The following is a 22,024-nucleotide window of genomic DNA, read 5'->3' on the forward strand; positions in this document are numbered from 1 at the left end:
ACATAATGCCCCTCACACTGACATGGTGAGGGGGGATCACAACAAAATAAGACTTGTTGAATAGGAAAGGGTTCTGAAGCTCTAAATGGATCATCAGAAGGAGACATGCATGCTATGGGTGTTGTAAGCGGCTGAACTGAACCCATCAAATCTGCAGAACTGCATCTGAGGCTAGATCAACATCTGCGGTCATCCAAGCATGTGGGGGGCTACTTGAATGTCCACACCCTCATAAGGTCTAGAACATCTCACACACACCCTAGAATCACTGGTACAATCGTTTGAATCACCGGATGATCAAGTGTATGATTCTCAATCGTGCGATAATGAGTTGGTGTCGAGAATGTAAGAAACAACCAAGTCAAAGGGAAATGATGATTCCCTTTGCTTGATCAGAGGCACTGAAAAAATATGAAGGATGGAACCAAGGTACATGGCCATCTAGGCCACACTTCTAGAATAAATGTGTTGAAGTCGATAGAAGAGGGCCTGCCAGAGTTAAGGAAATGAGGAATCCTCAATAAAGGCACAAGGGATCATAGTAAAGTGACTTAATGGACTGACACTGGGGATGATGATGGAAGGAAACAAGATGAGTGGCGGGATGATGACTTCCCTTTTCATAGCATAATATGCATGGTTGACTTGGTAGTGACTGACTCGATTCTAGAAGGGATGGTCAATTACTCAGACAGGGGTTTTCAAAGACAGAGTAGTGTAGTTGGAGGCTAAATATGAGCACGATGGGATGAATGCGACACAAATATGTATGGAAAATTGTAATTGGACTCAGGGGGACTCGAAACAGACTCCATAAATGCAAGGGTGACTCGTATCTGATGCTCTGAATAAGGGTGACTTGATGATGCTGCCACATGGGGGAGGCCTAGATGGGACCATAAAAACATGAGTAGATGATGGTTACTCATGACGAAAATTGACACATGAGTCAACAAATGCATAGGTAAAGTGGTACCATAGTATGGGTGGCTCAAATTAAGAAATTCAATTTTAATAGGCATCAAAGTGAGACATCGCAGAAAAAATGGCTTCATAGTGAAGTGTCAATTTACTAAAAACAAAGGGAGACCCATTATAGAAATCAGTGAGAAATTTCCAACAGGGTTGAGGGTTCCTTAAACCGAGCTACGGTTTGGTCGCAATGGGTGACGAAAAAACTAGGGTTTTTCCTATAAAAGGGTTTCTTGCCCCAAAATCCAATTCATTTTCATAGTGAGTTGTTGGAGAATTTGGAGAGGAGGAGAAAGCCCTAAATCTTGTGGAGATCATAGCAGACAAACTAACCATCAAAATCTGGATCTGTGAGTTGGGGGTAGGTGGCCTAACCTTACTCATCAATTTTGGTGGATTAGATTTTCAGATTAGGGTTGTAGCTCAATCGGGGAAACCCCTACTTTTCCTCACTGTTGCACTTTTTGGACCTTGTTATGCATTCTGGAATGCAGGAACTAGGTCAATAAATGCGTCTAGCACAGTTTTGAAGGAAAGTACTGTGTTCTGGGCTAAGAGGAAAAGTAGGATGGGGGGTCTTCATTGAGCTGAAGCTTTGAACCAGAAATATGTGCCTTTGACTCTGAACCGACAAAAGATAATGGAGTGTTGCATGTGATAAGGGTGAAATCTAGATTGAAATGTGAAGCCATGGCTTCACCTGCTGCTGCTACCGCAAGCTACTTCTTGCTTGCCTTCTTGTGTGGACACTTCGTAGCATAGTGCCCGAATTCATGATAGTGAAAGCACTTGATTTTAGATAAGTATTTCTTCTTTCCCTCTTGGCTGGAATCAAGCTCACCTTGGGACTTCTTTCCCTTAGACTTCATTCCTCTACTAACTAATGAAAAGTCCTCTTCCTCTTCTTTGGATAAGGTCCCATATCTAGTATTTTTCCTTATCTCTTTTTGTACCAAATTGGACCATAAGTGTTCCCAATTTGGTAGTTTCTCTCTCTTGTTCACCAAATATTGGTATCTATGCCAACTCTTGGGAAGACCTAGAAGGGCTAGTATTACCAAATCATCTTCTACAACCGTAACACCAACATTCCCAAGTTCATCACGAAATTTGTGTGAACCTGCTAAGGTACTGTGGTATTGTGTCATTCTTTTGCATCTTGATATTTCGAAGCTTGTCCTTGAGTGAAAGCTTCCTGTGTTCACTACTATTCTGGACTAGATTTGTCAATGATTTCAACATTGCATACAAAGTCTCTTTCCTATGGAGATTAGAGACAATATGGTCTCGTACTCCCTCCAATATGATCCTCCTTGACTTGGCTACGCACTTCTTCCAATTTGCTAGATTTTGAGCATCAACTACTGCCAGTTTCTAGATATCATTATCAATGAATTTCTTCAACCCATTATCTTCTAGGATTGCCTCCATGCAGCCCTTCCAAGCAACATAATTCGATCTTCCCTCAAGGGCATACTTTAGTCTTAGTCCATAGAAATCCATCATGCTAGCTTTGAAGAATTGATCATGCAAATTCGATCCTACTGCAATAACAAGTTTGAATTATCTTCTCTATTTTGAATCATTCTCTAATACCACGTAGAAATTTATGTGTGGATATGAAACTACTAATGAAATTTAATAAAACATAAGACTTAAATCTACTCTACTCATCTGCAGAATTCAATTCATAATCGAGAAGACAAATCATAAAAATGCATCAAGATTTATCACACATACACAGATATTTATCTAGGGGAAATAAATTCTCAAAACCCCTTCTTATTTGTATTGCATTAATAAAAAAATAGAGAAGAAATAAAATGTTTTCTCAAGCCTGAGCACAACCTACAACTGTATAGTCTATCCCTCTGCATGACTAACTGACTCTGGCCAAAACTTAGCCAATTTTATAGCCTCTTGAGCTCCTATTTCCTTGCATTATTCCTTGAGGAATTAGGCCCCTATTAATTATGGAATTCCTCTAATTTATTGCACAATTCCCACGGATGGTCCACCTGACCTCATGCAACACCTGTACACTCAACTAGTTTATAACTATCGGTTAACTGCCTTGAAAACTCCACCACAACTGGGAAACTCAGTTTCTTTACATGCATGAGCTAATTATTAGCTAATTGATTAGTTAACTAGATGATCTCTGAGTTAGACTAATGTCCTAATACTCAACTGACCACCAACTAGTTCAATTGACAGTTAGAAATAGTTTAACTAATTACAACTGAAATAACTTAACGAATCAAATGAGTAGTGGATTATTGAATTTAATACCCAATTTTGCTTGATTAGATGCATAAAACAAAGCTATTATGGAATATAGAAGTCATGGCTCTTAAAAAAGGTAATGAGAAATCCTTGCTGGATGAAGGATTCCTCTTTAGCCAAATTATTGACACATTCATTCATTAAAATTTCTAGGTATATGGAAAAATTTGACCTCTTCAAATCTTTTGATTTCTTGGGTAAATGTAAATTTTCTTTTGGATTTTTCATAACTTTTATGATTATGTTAGGATCTCCTAGAACCACTAATTTGGTGATCCACCATGGGAAATCCAATTGGAGCCCAATAAAAAGAGTGCAAGTTTTGGCTTGATTATTGGTCAAGTGTCCTAATGAACATGAATAATCCAATTTCTTTGTTCCATCTGTGTTTAGAATAACTCCTCTTTCCTTCCCCTAATTATAAGTATTATATTTAAGTTCTATAATCAATTTTTTCTTCTTTAGATCTAGGTTGCGGGATTAGGCCACATATTTAATGGATGAACAATTATCCAAACTACAAGATGTTGCCACCATGATTGTGTGAGAGATATACCATTAAGATACCTTTTATCCCTCACAATTGGGCCCACTATCAACCCCTTTCCATGAGATTTAAACATGATACTTGATGTGGAATAAACCTCATACAAACCAACTGATCTACACCTCATGGGTAGTTAGGCATGAGAGCTATGTTTTGTAACGTTATATGATTTTTTTTTTAAATATAGTGCAACCTTATCTTTTAAGAGAAGTTGTAGATACAAATTAGACCGAATTGAAGGTGCAACCGAGGACAATAACACATAGGGAAATAACCAAAGGAAACATCCCAACATTGAGGAGGAAATGCCTGTAAATACACCATTGTGGACTGTTGAGCACACAAAATAAGGATATTACCCCACCATGGATAATTATAAAACATTTGAATGGAATAAATGGAGGGGATCAAGACCTCAAAGGTATAGTACCCACTACCTCCAAACATGCAAGAGGAATATGAGCCATTAAATGTCTATTACCCACTACCACAAAATAGGGATGGGGAACATGGTGTGATGTGACATATGTCAAAAATGTAGTGAGTGGCGGGCTGACGAATTCCCTTTTCATAGCATAATATGCATGGTTGAATTGGTAGCGACTCACTCGACTCTAGAAGGGATGGTGAACTACTCAGACAGGGGTTTTCAAAGACAGAGTAGTGTAGCCGGAGGCTAAATATGAGCACGATGGGATGAATGCAACACAAATATCTATGGAAAATTGTAACTGGACTCAAGGAGACTCAAAACAGACTCCATAAATGCAAGGGTGACTCGTAATTGATGCTCTGAATAAGGGTGACTTGATGATGCTTCCACATGGGGGAATCCTAGAGGGGACCATAAAAACATGAGTAGATGATGGTTACTCATGATGAAAATTGACACGTGAGTCAACCAATGCATAGGTAAAGTGGTACCAGAGTACGGGTGGCGCAAATGAAGAAATTCAATTTTAATAGGCATCAAAGTGAGACCTCGCGGAAAAAATGGCTTACTGGTGAAGTGTCAATTTACCGAAAACAAAGGGAGACCCATTATAGAAATTAGTGAGAGATTTCCAACAGTGTTGAGGGTTCGTCAAACTGAGCTACGGTTTGGTCGCAATGGGTGATGAAAAAACTAGGGTTTTTCCTATAAAAGGGTTTCTTTCCCCCAAATCAAATTCATTTGCATAGTGAGTTGTTGGACAATTTGGAGAGCAGGAGAAGGCCCTAAATCTTGCGGAGATCATAGCAGACAAACTGACTGTCAAAATCTGGATTTGCAAGTTGGATGTAGGTGGCCTAACCTTACTCATCAATTTTGGTGGATTAGATTTTCAGATTAGGGTTGCAGCTCACTCGGGGAAACCCCTACTTTTCCTCACGATTGCACTTTTTGGACCTTGTTATGCATTCTAGAATGCAGCAACCGGGTCAATAAATGCATCTAGCACAGTTTTGAAGGAAAATACTGTGTGTTGCGCTAAGAGGAAAAGTAGAATGGGGGGGCTTCATTGAGCTGAAGCTTTGAACCAGAAATATGTGCCTTTGACTCTGAACTGACAAAAGATAATGGTGTGTTGAATGTGATAAGGGTGAAATCAAGCTTGAAATGTGAAGCAATGGCTTCACATGTTGCTACTACTACAAGATCCTTCTTACTTGCCTTCTTGTGTGGACACTTCGTGGCATAGTGCCCAAATTCATGACAGTGAAAGCACTTGATTTTAGATAAGTATTTCTTCTTTTCCTCTTGGCTAGAATCAACCTCATCTTGGGACTTATTTCCCTTGGACTTCATTCCTCTACTGACTAATGCAAAGTCCTCTTCCTCTTCTTTGGATAAGGTCCCATATTTAGTATTTTTCCTTATCTCCTTTTGTACCAAATCGGACCATAAGCGTTCCCAATTTGGTAGTTTCTCCCTCATGTTCACCGAATCTTGGTAGCTATGCCAACTCTTGGAAAGGCCTAGAAGGGCTAGTCTTACCAAATCATCTTCTACAATCGTAACACCAACATTGCCAATTTCATCACGAAATTTGTGTGAACCTGCTCAGGTACTATGGTATTGTGTCATTCTTCTGCATCTTGATATTTTGAAGCTTGTCCTTGAGTGAAAGCTTCCTGTGGTCACTATTGTTCTGGACTAGATCTGTCAATGATTTCAACATTGCATACGAAGTCTCTTTCCTATGGATATTAGAGACAATATGGTCTCGTACTCCCTCCAATATGATCCTCCTTGCCTTGGCTACACACTTCTTCCATATGAGCATCAGCTACTACCAGTTTCTAGATATCATTATCAATGAATTCCTTCAACCCATTATCTTCTAGGACTTCCTCCATGTATCCCTTCCAAGCAACATAATTCAATCTTCCCTCAAGGGCATACTCAAGTCTTAGTCCATAGAAATCCATCATGCTAGCTTTGAAGAATTGATCATGCAAATTCGATCCTCCTGCAATAACAAGTTTGAATTATCTTCTCTATTGTGAATTGTGCTCTGCTACCATGTAGAAATTTAATTTGTAGATATGAAACTACTAATGAAATTTACTAAAACATAAGACTCAAATCTACTCTACTCATCTGCAGAATTCAATTCATAATCGAGAAGACAGATCATAAACATGCATCAAGATTTATCACACATACATAGAGATTTATTTAGGGGAAATAAATTCTCAGAACCCCTTCCTATTTGTATTGGATTAATAAAAAAATAGATAAGAAATAAAATGTTTTCTCAAGCCTAAGCATAACCTACAACTGTATAGTCTATCCCTCTGCATGACTAAATGACTATGGCCAAAACTTGGCCAATTTTATAGCCTCTTAGGCTCCTATTTCCTTGCATTGTTCCTTGAGGAATTAGGCCCCTATTAATTAGGGAATTCCTCTAATTTATTGCACAATTCCCATGGATGGTCCACCTGACCTCATCCAACACCTGTACACTCAACTAGTTTATAACTATTGGTTAACTGCCTTGAAAACTCCACCACAACTAGGCAACTCAGTTTCTTTACATGCATGAGATAATTATTAGCTAATTGATTAGTTAACTAGATGATCTCTGAGTTAGACTAATGTCCTACTACTCAACTAACCACTAACTAGTTCAATTAACAGTTAGAAATAGTTTAACTAATTACAACTGAAATTAACTCAACCTAGGCTCCTAAAATTTAGGAATCACTACATACAACTAAAATCCATGCCCCTAACTCAAATTAAATAAGATAACTAAACGAAAACAACCATGTCACCTCAGTCAACTCATCCAAGTTGTTTGTTGATGTGGAATTTCGAATTTTCCCTATTTAATTAAGGCAAAATCAAATTGAGAATTTCTTTTTGCATTTTTCAACACTCCCTCTCAGCAAGAAAGGGAATATCAACCACCCCTATCATGCACATATGTAATGTAATGAAAGAAACACCTATCATAGTTGTTTCTACTACTACAACATCTAAAACTGAGAAGCATCCAAAAAATAGAAAATAAAATTGAATCAATCTGTAACTGTCTATTGGGAAAAGTTGTGTTTCTACTAAATCTGCTACTGAGGCTCTTGCTCTACTGTCAATACACCTTTTCACTACTAAATATCTGACTGACATTGAACCTCCTGCTATTGAATATTATGGGCTGCTATAGCAAGGTAATGATCCATGAGGAGAACACCTCAATGGACCTTGCCCAAATTTCTACACTCCTGGGACTAGGGCTTCACATTGCCCCAACTCACACCTGGAGGTATGGTTGCATGTGATCCTTCTACCCACTTAGATCAAACTCTCCCCATGTTGGAAGTATCTGCTTTAGTGGATGTCTCCACTCTACCTCCTTTCTTCTTCTCCATTTTTGGCTACTCCACAACTTGTTGAGGCTCCATTTTGAGAGGTAAATCATGCTTCCTCTCAACCATCAAGTCTCTAACCATTTCCTTACTCCTCAAGGCTTTGCATGCATCTTCTACCTCAAGTGCATCCATGTTCTTGACTCGAGCACCGATTTGCTTCAATTGTCCCATGGCTATGTGTCTCAGGAATACTTTCCTTTTTCTGAAGATCACATCATAACCATGCTCTTCCAAAAATACAACAAAGATTAGATTCTTCTTTAGTCCCGAATAAAACATCACATCCTTAAGCCTAAGAGGGGATCTTGACTCACTCTGAAAGGTTACTGTACTGATCCCGGTAGCATTGTACCTTCCATCATCTCCAAACTCAATTTTCCTCTCGAGATATTTCTCCTACAAGTCACTGAAAAACTCTCTATTCCCTGTCATGTGGAACGAGGAACCATTTTCCAAATACCACATGCTCCCCATCACTATGCTCACCATGCATGCAATAAGGGTGAAATCAAGTTCAAACTATGAAGCCAAAGCTTCACTTGTCGCCACTGCTTCATGCTCCTTCTTGCTTGCCTTCTTGTGTGGACACTTCATGGCATACTGACCAAATTCATGGTAGTGAAAGAACTTGATTTTGGACAAGCCTTTCTTCTTGACCTCTTGGCTAGAATTAGCCTCACCTTGGGACTTCTTTCCCTTGGACTTCATTCCTTTGTTGACTAATGCAAAGTCATCTTCCTCTTCCTTGGATGAGGTCCCATCTTTGGTATTCTTCCTTATCTCCTCTTGTACCAAATTAGACCATAAGAATTTCCAATTTGGTAGTTTCTCCCTCTCGTTCATTGAATCTTGGTAGCTATGCCAGCTCTTAAAAATGCCTAGAAGGGTTAGGATTACCAAATCATCTTCTACAACCATAACACCAACACTCCCAAGTTCATCATGACATTGTGTGAACCTACTCAGGTACTGTGGTATTGTGTCGTTCTTCTACATCTTAATATCTTGAAGCTTTTCTTTGAGTGTCAGCTTTATGTGGGCACTATTGTTCTGGAATAGATTTGTCAATGCTCGCCACATTAAATATGGAGACTCTTTCTCGTGGAGATTAGAGACAATATGGTCTCATACTCCGTCCAATATGATCCTCCTCACCTTGGTTACACACTTCTTCCAATATGCTAGATTATGAGCATCAGTTGTTGCCAGTTTTTGGATATCATTATCAATGAATTCCTTCAACTCATTATCTTTCAGCACTGTCTCCATGTGGTCCTTCCAAGCAACATAATTTTAGGTTCCCTCAAGGGCATACTCGAGTCTTAGTCCATATAAATCCATCTTGATAGCTCTGAAGAAGTGATCCTGTAAATTCGATCCTTCTGCAATAACAAGTTCAAATTCTCTTCTCTATTGTGAATCCTACTCTGATGCCATGTAGAAATTTAATGTGTAGATCTCAAAACTGCTCATGAAATGTACTAAAACATAAGATTCAAATCTACTCTACTCATCTACGAAATTCAATTCACAGTCAAAAAGACAAATCTTAAACATGCATCAAGATTTATCACACATACACATAGATTTATCTAGGGGAAAGAAAATACTCAAAACCAATTCCTATTTGTATTTCATTAATGAAATAATAGAGAATAAATATAATGCTTGCTCAAGCTTGAGCACAACCTCCAACTGTATAGTCTATCCCTTTGCCTAACTGACCGACTCTGGCAAACACTTAGCCAATTTTCTAGCCTTCCAAGTTCTTATTTCCTTGTGTCGTTCCTTGAGGAATTAGGCCCCTATTAATTAAGGAATTCCTCTAATTGATTGCGCAATTCCCAAGGATGGTCCACCTAACCTCATGCAACACCTGTACACTCAACTAGTTTACAATTTCCTATTAACTACCTTGAAAACTCCACCACAACTTGGAAACTCATATTCTTTGCATGCATGAGCTAATTATTAGTTGATTTATCAGTTAATTAGATTATCTCTAAGTTAGACTGATGTCCTACTACTCAACTGACCACTAACTGGTTCAATTAACAGTTAGGACTAGTTTAATTGATTACAACTAAAATTGACTCAACCTAGGCTCCTAAAATTTAGGAATCACTACATAAAACTGACCTTCATGCTCCTAAGTCGAATTAACTAAGCTAACTAAGTGCCAACAACCATGTCACCTCAATTAACTCATCCAAACTGTCTGCTGATGTGGAATTTTAAATTTTCCCAATTTAATTAAGGCAAAATCAATATGAGAATTTCTTGTTGCATTTTTCAACAATTTGGTGATTCACCATGAGGATGCCAATTCCATCCCAATAAAAAGAGCACACCCAATCCCTGTGGATAATCCAATTTATTTGTTCCATCTTGGCTTACAATAACCCCTCCCATCCTCTCCTAATTATAAGTATTAACTTTAACTTATATAATCATTATTTGTTTTTGCCAAATCTAGGTTATGGGGTTAGGTCACATATTGGATGGAAGAACAATATACCCAACTAAACAATGTTGTCACCAAGATTGTGCAAGAAATGTCCCCTTGAGATACGTTTTATCCCTCACAATTGGCCCCCACTCTGAATCCCTCTGCATGATATTTGAACCTAAGACCTAATGCAGACTAAACCCCACACAAACTGACTAACCTACACATCATGGGTAGCTAGGTGTGAAAGCTATGTTCTATATCGTTGTATGATTTTTTTGTCTAAATATAGTGTAACCATGTATTTTAAGAAGAACCTATAGAAACCAATCAAACCCAATTGAAGCAACAAGTGAGGTCAATAACACCATAGGGAAAGTTCCAAAGGTAACATATCAAAGTTGAGGAGGAAAGGCCTATAAATACACCATGGCATGTTGCTAAGTACATAAGATAAGGGTATTATCCCACTAAAGAAAATGATAAAACATTCTATGAGATTAAATAGAGGGTATCAATCCATAAGTATAGTATCGATCACCTCCAAACAGGGTAGAGGAATATGGTGTGATGTGACATATGTCAAACCTATAGTAAGGTAACTGAATGAGTCAAATGAATAGTGAATTATTGAAATTAACACCCAATTTTATTTAATTAGATTCATAAGATAAATCAATTATGAAATATCTAAGTCACAAAAAAAAATAAAAAAAAAAATCACAAAAATTCCCTATTGGATGGAGGATGCCTCTTTAATCAAGAATAGTTACCTTCATTGAACTTACGTGGAGGAATTTGACCCCTTCACTCTTTCATATTTCTTGTTAGATTCCAACAAAATTTTGTTTATGTGTAAATGGATATTTGCCTTTGGGTTTTGCATAGCTTTTAAGATTATCTCAAAATTTGGTAATCCACCATGAGAAAGCCAATTAGAGCCCAATAAAAAGAGTACAAGATTCATCTTGATTATTTGTTGAGTGTTCTAATCCCCATGAATAATCTAATTTCTTTCGAGAAACCGTTCAATGACTGAATTTTTCTTTCATTCAGTGGTCAGTGGCTTCAGTCATATCGTGCCAAGTAAAATAGACCAGTCACAATGCAAGTAACTTTCCAGAGAGGTGCCCATTCTACAACTTAACATAAAGAGAGGTGCTCATACATAAATAATGAAATAGAGATGGAGGTCGCTTTTCTCTAGTAGCTTTAGAGAGTTATTATACTGTAAAGTGTATGTATTTACTATATTTTTTAAGTGATTTTTTGAGTTAATTTTATTTTAAATATGTTAGAATTACACGTTTAGTAAGTTAATTTTTTTTATAGTATTGAATCAAAAACTTATTTTAAATAACAAATAAATCATAATCTTATACAAAATTGTATCATCAAAATAGCTTGAAAACCAAAATTTAAAAAAATTAAACTTCACATTTACTATATTTATAACTTAACCTGAAAGGTTTGTTTATTTATTTATTGTATGCACTTTTTGAATATTTCATTTGTTTATATATTATAATGATGGTCATTAACATTATTAATGTTAAAATTAAAATATCTATTTATAAAAATTGTATATTAAAATTGAGTATAATATTTAAAACATTATGTACTAATTATTCCATGATTATTGAGAAAGTGAAGGATGAAAGCTATTTTCTTTTTGAATAAAATCATGAAACCAATAATAATAAGACATAGTTTATCTTAAATAAATATAAGAACATTAGTTACCCTAATTTTTTAAGTTTTAAATCTTTAAAGTAAGTAGTGTATATGTGTGAGAAAAAGTAAAATGGTGGTTTTAAATCCATAGTTTGTGAAGTCCATGGTATTATCTCATAGTATTTGGAAAAATGAAATAGTAAGGGGAATGAATTCTACTGATTTTTTAATAAACATGTCTTTTCATTGAGGGGTATGATAATGTATAAAAGGAAAAAGCATTGAAAGTAAATGTATATAAGAAAAATTGTTATTTGTGGAGTGAATGCTTTGTCTTGGTATTTTCATTACAACTTTTTCTAGGATGCTTCAAATGATGAAATTTTGAGCATATTGAGGAGAGGTCAAGGGGAATATCTAGTTAAAATTATAGATATTGGTTGATTATACTTTATGAGATATAAGCTATAAAACTTAGGTGTTGTGATTGCCCCTAAACTCTATTTCAAACTAGTCGTCTCATAATTTTTGTTGTAACTTCTTTTTTTGGACATTTCAGACTGTGGAATTTTGAGGAGATATAGGCCATCTCTCTGCCTACATGTGGTAAAAAATTTGAGACATTGGTTTGAAATACTTTCTAAGATATACCCTATGGAAGTTATGGTTTTTGAATGCTCCTAAAGTCAATTTCAACTAGGGAAACTTGTCATTTTCTATAACTTATGTTATAGGATATTTCAAACAATGAAATTTTGAGATGGAGGCAAGATCTCTTGGTACTTGTGGTCAAAATTTTAAACATTAGTTTGCTATAATTTCGGAGATATCCTCTATCGAATTTAATATTTTTGAATGGACCTAAAATCATTTTCAAAGAGGTCAGTTTGACATTATTTCTATAACTTCGTTTTTGGGAATTTTCAGACTATGAAATTTTTAGAGATCTAAGAGACATATACAAGTACTTAAGAGAAAATATTCAAACTTTGGTTTGCTATATGTTTGGATTGTTAAAAAGAGCAACAATAAAATCCTAATTTAATTTGTCCTTGAATTAAATTGTAATTCTATTATCATAACAACTTGTAGCAGTTAACTAAGTTAAGTTGACTTGGTTGGCCGAGTAAATTTTAGTTGGAAGTCTATCTAGAGTCATGTAGAGTGACCCCTAAATTGTAGGGGCCCAAGTTGGGTTCTTATTGAGTTTTAATTATTTAATTCAGTTTAATTGAGTTAAATTTAGTTTAACTAGTTCTAATCGTTGGAGGAACTAGTGAGTGGTCAAGTGAATTAAATTGGATTTAATTCACATGCATTGATCAATCAAATAACTGATAAATCACTCAAAATAGCTCATGCATGTCACTTCATATGAAGAACCAGTTGAGATTAGAGTTCAGGGACAATGTATAATCAATTGTATAATTTTCCGAGTTGTACAGATGGTGCATGCAATCAGTAGAAGGCCTATGATGGTTTGCGCAGTTGTGGTGACATATTTTCCCAATTAAATATGGGCTAATTCCCTTAGGGATTACCAAGGAAGTAGGGGCTTGGTAGGCAACATATTTGGCTAAGTATTGGCTTGAGCTGGTTTGTGAAGCAGTGAGATAGACTGTACTTGTGCAGAGCTTGTTCGGGTTGAACAAGCATTGTATTTTCTTCTCAGATATTATAGTTAATGCAATATAGTTAGTTGGGGTTTTTAGTAGTTGCTTTCCCCAGAAAAATATTGTGTTATGTGCAATTGAAATTCTTCCTTTTCTGCTTAGTTTTTTCATCAATCAATTTTTATTTCGCTAATGAGTAGAGTAGATTCATGTCTTTTGTTTTAGCATATCACATAAGCAGTTTGAATCTAAAATAAAAATCTACATGGTATTGAAGCTGAATTCACTTTAGAAGAGGAGAATACGAGTTTGTTGTGCAAGTGAAATCGAATTTGCAATTTCATACTTCAGAGTTAGTAGGATGTCATTATACGGTTTGAGACTTGAGTATGCCCTGGAGGGCATCTCAAATTACATGGCTTAGAAGGACAGGATGGAGGTAGTGTTAGAAGACAACGCGTTAACGGAATTCATAGATCATGCTATCTCGAATCCTCCAACATTTGATGCTAAAGATCTGGCTGAATGGAGAAAGTGTGTGATAGAGGGGAGAAAGATTATCCTAGAAGGAGTTCGAGATCATATTGTCTCTAATCTACACAGCAAGGAAACTCCATTTGCAATGTGGAAGGCATTGATGGACTTGTTTCAAAACAGCAGTGACCACATGAAGTTAGCACTGAATGACAAGCTTAGAAAGATCAAGATGGAGAAGGGCAACTCAATTCCGAAGTACTTGACCAAGTTCACCCAATGTTGGGATCAACTTGGAAGTCTTAGGGTAACTGTTGCAGAAGACGATCTAGTGAGCCTAACACTTCTAGGACTTTAAAAAAGCTTGGACAACTACAAGGACTTAGTTAATGGGAGGGAGAAGCTACCAGAGTGGGAGTGATTGTGGTCCGACTTGGTATAGGAAGAGATTTGGAAGAACACCAGATATGGATCCTCATCAAAGCTTGATGATGAGGAGAATTGTGCCTTAGCTAGTAAGGCAAAGAAAGGGAAGGGAAAGTCATCCTAATCCAAATCATATTCTTGTTAGGGCGGCAAGAAGAAGGACATGTCAAAAATCAAGTTTTTTCACTATCATTAGTTGGGACACTTTTCCACAAAGTGTCCCCACATGAAGGCCGGTAAGAAGCCCTCAGGAGGAGTGATAGGTGAATCTCTTGCTTCACAATTCGAACTGGATTTTACCCTCATCACATGCATGGTGTCATTGGTGATGGGTAATGTGTGGTAACTGGAGAGTGGAGCTTCATTCCATATGACCGGTAATGAAGATCTCTTCAGTAACTTGGAGGAGAAGGATCTCCAGATGCATATCGAGATGGGTGATGATGGGAGGTATAACACAATTGACATCGATACTGTTACCTTTTAGAGGGAGTCTAGTTCTCCCCTCACTTTGAGAGATGTCATGTATGTTCTGGGTTTGAAGAAGAACTTGATTTTTATTGTCATGTTGGAGGATAGAGGCTATGATGTGATATTTAGTAAGAGGAAGCCTTTCCTTCATCACATAGCCACATGATAGGTGAAGCAGATAGGGGTTCAAGTGAAGAACCTATATAAATTGGAGGTAGAATACTACGATGCTTTGAGCACTAAAGTAGAGAAGATGCAAAGTTTAGACATCGGTGAGTTGTGGCATAGAATATTTGGTCACTTGCACCACAGAGCTTTGAAGATCATGAAACAAATTTCTACAGAACTTCCCAAGGGTACACTAGAGCATAGAGACAAATGAAAAGGGTGTACATTGGGGAAGTACACCAAATATTGCTTTCATGACAAAGACAGTTGAGCACAAGAGATCATTGATCGAGTTCACTCAAATGTGTGTGGATCGTTCTCGACAACATCCACAACCAAGAATAAGTATTATGTAATATTTGTTGATGATTTTTCTCGTAATTGTTGGATTTTATTCATGTAGAATAAAAATCAGATGTTCGCTAAGTTTTCTGAATTTGAAGCACTTTTCGAGAAAGATATTGGCAGGAAAGTTAAAGCTCTCATAAGTGATAATGATGGAGAGTATGTGTCAAATGAATTCAAGAACTTTTGTGCAACAGAAGGCATTCAACGAGAGTTGATAACACCTCATAACCCATAACAGAATGGGGTGGCTAAAAGGAAGAACATAAGTATTGTGGGAGCGACAAGGGCAATGTTGCATGACCAGGGCCTACCATTACACTTGCAGGTTGAAGCATGCAACACAACTTTTTATTTGTAGAACAGAGTCCCTCATCGAATCCTCGGGATGAGTACACTAGAAGAGACTTTTTCAGGGAAGAAACAAGATGTGGCACACTTCAGGATCTTTGGTTCATCAGTCTACTTCCATGTTACCAAAGAAGCATGGAAAAATATAGAGCCAATAGCTGAGTTGGGCATATTTTTGGAGTCCACTGATACACCTCACAACTATCGAGTGTACCTGCCAACCAACAGGATGACAGTGGTTCGCAGAGATGTGAAGTTTGATGAAAATAAGGCCATGAGATCTTCCCTTGAGAGGGATCTTCAGCTACATGGAGTTGAGGAACTTTTAGCTCCAAAGGAGGAACCTCAGGATGATGTGGAGCAACCAGATGTAGAGGAGTAGGGAGTGGAAACACCCACTCATGGAAAGAATTCAAGATATGGGAGAAAGTGGGCCAGAGAGATTGACAGGTTATTGCATGATGCTAGAGAGGATGTGGGAGCACCCACATCATAGCACATGAATAGGAGGTCATGAGAGAGGTACAATAGATACATGGCTCTGATGAGTGAGAGTGTAGAGTTTGAGCCATCCTCATTCGGGGAAGCAGTGCAGAAACCAGTATGAGTTGATGCCATGGTTGAGGAGTATGACTCCATTATCAAAAATAGTGTTTGGGAGGTGGTCCCAAGACTAGTAGACAAGTCAGTGGTGAGTTCGAGATGGATTTACAAGGTAAAACAAGCAACAAATGGGAGTGTGAAGAAACACAATACCATATTTTTTGCTAGAGGGAATTGATTACGATGATACTTTTTCTCCTGTAGCAAGGTACTCATCAATATGATCTATTTTACATTGTCAGTGCATATGGGATGGAAGATACATAAGATGGATGTAAAGGCAGTATTACTCAATGACCTGATTGAGGAAGAGGTGTATGTTGAGCAGCCTAAAGGATTTGAGACCTTCAATAGAGAGTTGCATGTGGGTAAACTCAAGCAAGTGTTGTATAGACTGAATCAAGCACCCCGTGCTTGGTACACTAGGATTGACAGTTATTCACTACAACAAAACCAGCGATTAGCGTCCCTTTTTACTTCTTTTTTTGCATCTAGAGCCCATTTTTGGTGCTATTTGCATCCATTTATCAAATATGGTGCAAAACTTGACACAAAATTTGCATCAAGTTTTGCACCAAATCTTACACCAAGTTTAGCACCAGGTATTGCAATAGGTTTTGCACCACGTTTTGCACCAAATTTTATGCCAAGTTTTGTGTCATCCTTTACACCAAGTTTTGTTCCAGGTTTTGCATCAAGTTTGGCACCTAATTTTGTTTGACATACTTTTGCATCCTCATTTGCATCCACTTTTTGCACCTACACTTGCATCAACTTTTGCATCGACTTTTGCATCCTTTTTTGCATCATTTTTTAAATAATTTTTTGCATCCATTTGTGCATCCCTTTTGCGCCAAGTTTTACATCGAGTTTTGTGTCTAGTTTTGCATATAATTTTGCATCTACTTTTGTTGCATCCACTTTTCCATCTTGTTTGGCATCCATATTTACATCCTCTTTTGCATCTATTATTGTACCCACTATTGCATCTAATATTTTTGTGCCACAATTAGCGCCTAGTTTGGCACCTCCTTTTGCACCCACTTTTGATTATAATTTTGCATCCATGTTTGCATCCTCATTTGCGTCTAGGTTTTCATCAACTACTACATCTATTTTTGCATCCCTTTTTGTATCCAATTTTGGACCAGGATTTGCATCGGGTTTTGTGTCTCGTTTTGCATCTACTTTTGCATCGACTTCTATTGCATCCACTTTTGCACACAATTTTGCATCCACTGTTGCACCCATTTTAAATTTCACTTTTTGCATCCCTTTTTACATCTTCATTTGCATCATACTTTGATTCTTTTTTTGCATCTATCATTACATCCACTTTTGTTATGCCACAATTTGCACCATGTTTTGCACTCACTGTTGTATCCACGTTTGCTTCCAATTTTGCATCCATGTTCACATCCTCTTTTGCATCAAATATTGCATCTATTTTTGCATCCACTTTTGTGTCAGGTTTATGCATTGGGTTTTGCATCTCGTTTTGTATCTACTTTTGCATCTACTTACATTGTATCCATTTTTTGCATCCAATTTTGTTTTGCCTGTTGCATCAATGTTTGCTTCCACTTTTACATCCATTTTTGCATCTTATTTTGCATATTTTTTGTCTATTGTTACATCCACTTTTGTTGCACCATATCTTGCGCCTACCATTGCAACCACATTTGCTTCCACGTTTGCATCCCCTATTGCATCCACTTTTGTTTCATCCATTTTTGCATCTGCTTTTGTGTCCGTTGTTGCATCCACATTTGTTTCACCACAATTTGTGCCAAGTTTTACACCTACCATTGGACCCATGTTTGCTTCCACTTTTGACTTCATGTTTGCATCCAAGTTTGCATTGACAACTGCATCTACTTTTGCATCCACTTTTGTGTCAGGTTTTTCATGTTGTTGTGCATCTACTTATGTTGTATCCACTTTTCATCCAATTTTACTTCTATTGTTGCCCCCATTTCTATGTTCGCTTTTGCATCCCTTTTCCAACACTCATCATATTTTCTGCATTGATGATATTCCTTATGGCATTGACAATTATGAACAATTGATGACAATGTCAATAATATTGACAATGATGAAAATGAAGATGATGGCGATGACATGAATTGTGATTATGATGATAAAGACGATAGTGGTTACAATGACAATGATGATGATGGCAATGATTATGATGATGACGATGCTAATGACGTTGGCGAATCTTCCCAATTTTATATGTTGTCATTGTCATAATCATAAGCATTATCTTTGGTGTCATCATCATCATTTTCATCTAGGTCATCATCAAAAACTATAATGGCATGAATGATGATGATGATTACAACAATGTCGATAGAAATTACATTAATGATGATGATGGGGATGATAAAAATGACAATGACGATGATAATGGTGGTGATGATGATCATCATCGATCATCTCTCAAAAATAGAGTTGTTATTTCTCTTACGTATATCAATGTGTCCTAAACAACCCTTTTCTAGCACTGATCACATTTTTTGGGTTGATGATATTTCTTACAACATCTACAATTATGAACAATTGCAAACAATGTCCATAATGATGATGATGATGGCATGAATGGTGATTATGATGATAATGTAATGATGGCAATAACAATGACAAGGATGTGATGATGATGACAATGATTATGATAATGAGAATGACCTTACAATCTTATGGATTCGTGAACAATTACTAGTTTCAATACCATCTTCTGGATACGTATTACTATCATACTTTTTAGATTTTCTGTCTCTCTTGAGGTATCTTACTATAATGGTGTTGTCAACACTAGAAAGATATCTTGTTGTAATGGTGGTTCTAATGTTAGCACTAGCAAAGTTTTTGTTAAATTTTGGTTAAAAAAACCGATTTATGCAATTATTTTGACAATCTATGTAAAAAAGTAAATAACATCCAATTATTTTGACTGTAGTCCCATTGATTATCATGAATTCACCAGTCTGAAGACCATCTTCTACATACATATTATTATTAAACTTTTTGCATTATATCCCTCTTATATCTTGTTGTAATGGCAGTATTAGCACTAGAAAAATATCTTGTTGTAATGGTGATGTTAGTATTAGCACCAAAAAAATCACTAAATTTTGGTAAAAAAAAAGTTTATCATTTATTTATTTTTAATTTGGGAAATTTTTGTTTTTATATTTTTTGTTTTTAATCCTATTTTTATGCAGTAATATTTTTTTTGGTTGAATTTTGGTAGTAACTAGTTTTTGGTCTAATCATATGTATTAACCATGTTCTTTATGCTACAAGTCTAATTGTTGGGACAAAATTGCTCTTTCAAATAAGTTGCAAAAAGCATATAAATGGAAGAAATAGCGATGACAACTATTTTCATTGTCCAACTGTTCAGTATATCATGTATGAAAATATTCAACATTTTTATAAACAATGGATTAGAGGTGAGTCTGTAATTGTACATAATGTTTGGATGATACATAAAAACAAAGTTTGTTTCATTGATGTGGTTAGGATCTACTTTGGATACGAAACCCTAGGTTTGGAAGTATGCAAATAATGAATTTGGTTTACCTTTGATAACAAATGAAATTTTATTTCTTTTTCCTCGTAAAACCAAGGAAGATATGGCAATAATTCTCGTTAGAAAACTACTTCTTGTTGAAGGTTTATAATTGGTTGCAAAAGTTCAACAACTGGGTATAGAAGTTTTTAGTTGCTATTAGGGAAACAATGTGATTATAGGTTTTAGCAGACATAGATCATTCTTGGTATTTGATTCACTTTGCGAATATAAGTACACCAAAGTGGATTAGGTTATGAGTGGATTGGCAAAGCAACCCTTATTTGTTCCTTTTAGTTTTTGAGATATCTCAAGTTCAACTAGTGCTAGTAAATGGTTTCAAAGATGTTTGCTAGGGTTTTTCAACAAGGTCACTAGGTCCCAATGTAACATAGATACTTCATATTTGTTGAAAAGTAAAACCCCCACATAGCACTGAATAGATCATTAATGACTACCTAGAGAACTTAGACTAAATTAATCGTGGAAGTAAAAATTACAACCAAATTAATCATGAAAGTAAGAACTACAATTGAAAAAACACACTTGGTAATATACTAGAATTCATCCTCGCCAAATCCAAAGTTGATGAATAATATGTTAAATCTTTAATGAAACTCATGAAAAATAATAAGCATGTTATCGATATAAGAGTGCATGAACTTGCTTAATGTATATTTGTTAATTGGAGATGATGAATATCTAAATAAAGTTGATGAATAATATGTTAAATATTTGATGAAACTCATGAAAGATAATAAGCATGTTTATCCATATAGGAGTGCACAAACTTTCTTAATGTGTAGTTTACGAGAAATTTTTCCAGCGTAAATCACAAGATATATCATTTGTTTAGGCGTTTCGAACCAACCAGTGTGGTTCATCGTCAGGACAAGTTGAAGAATCAGATCCAACTTTGCATGTTAAATAGTTTGAGCAGAGGGGATATTTGCACCTTAGCCTTAACAACCCTTGCCCAAGATGAATCTATTTAATGGACTAGCTTGGATATGTTAGGTCTTGGATTTCCAGAGTACCCAATCAATGCTTAACTCCTTAGTCCTAGCCAAAATTCACTCCTATTGAAGAGACAACTTGAACAATCTTGCTAATAAGATTAACAAGTTCGTTCCTTTTGATTGATTTACAACAAACCTTAATGCCTCTCTTTTCTTATCCTCCTCTTCCATTCTCCAACAAAAACTTATTAATCTTATATCATAAACACTTTATATAGGTAAGCATTGTAATCATTTTCCTCAACTCACACGGTACCTTTACACCTCAACCCATATAAGTGGACCTAAGTCCATGGCACAACCCATCACACTCTAAGATGGTTCTAATTGTCTCCTCAAAACTAGGACATAACACACCTTAAATGTCAAAGGGTTAAGTCATCCCAAATTTGTGGGATTTTTTCCTTCATGGAACACATTCTAGCTAGTGTTGATCAAACACAATGCACTAACACCACTAACACACACTAAAAGTCCTAGATACCCTTACGCTGTGGCACGCACCCAAGCACTTCGACTGCACCTCCATAAAATGCACCTTCAACTTTGGATGTCCCAAAATAGTAATATCCTAACCCAATATGGCCTACTTGTTAGATTTGTGTAGTTCCCTCCTTATCAGATCCTTGCACCTCCTTGCACTCCATGGTAAATCTACTCTAATGGTCACCTTCCAAGTTCCAACACTTCCTTTCACATCATGACATAACCACCGATATACATTACAACAACCTTCAACTTCTTTAGTGGGTTGCACATCTATTTCACATTTCTTCTCCATCTTACAAAGTGGTAGTGCCAAGGAGAGAGTATCAAGTTGAATCAAGGATTGCTCACTTAGTACCACTACTAAGTTGCCTTCGTGCAACTTGTCAAATCCCTTAATTTTGTTTCACAACTTCTCATAGGGCTTAACTTGCTTGTATACACTTCTAAGTGAGACTACAATCCCCCAACCTCTCCTCTGCAACCCTTGTTAGAGTCTTCTTAGACGTGCAATCATGCCTCACGCTGAATATAACACTAGCATCCCAAATGTGCATGCTCATTCCATCTTTTAATGATTCGCTGAAACCACATTATGACACTGCTTAAAATGAAATGTTTACATACTAAGACAATGTACCTACTTTGCTTATGACAATCTAAACTATGCAAGTGGCTAAGAGAGGACTATATTTTCCCAAGATG

This window comes from Pinus tabuliformis, chromosome 7 (genome assembly GCF_031772625.1).
Source record: "Pinus tabuliformis cultivar Carrire ecotype Pingquan chromosome 7, CPIR1, whole genome shotgun sequence".
Lineage (NCBI taxonomy): Eukaryota > Viridiplantae > Streptophyta > Pinopsida > Pinales > Pinaceae > Pinus > Pinus tabuliformis.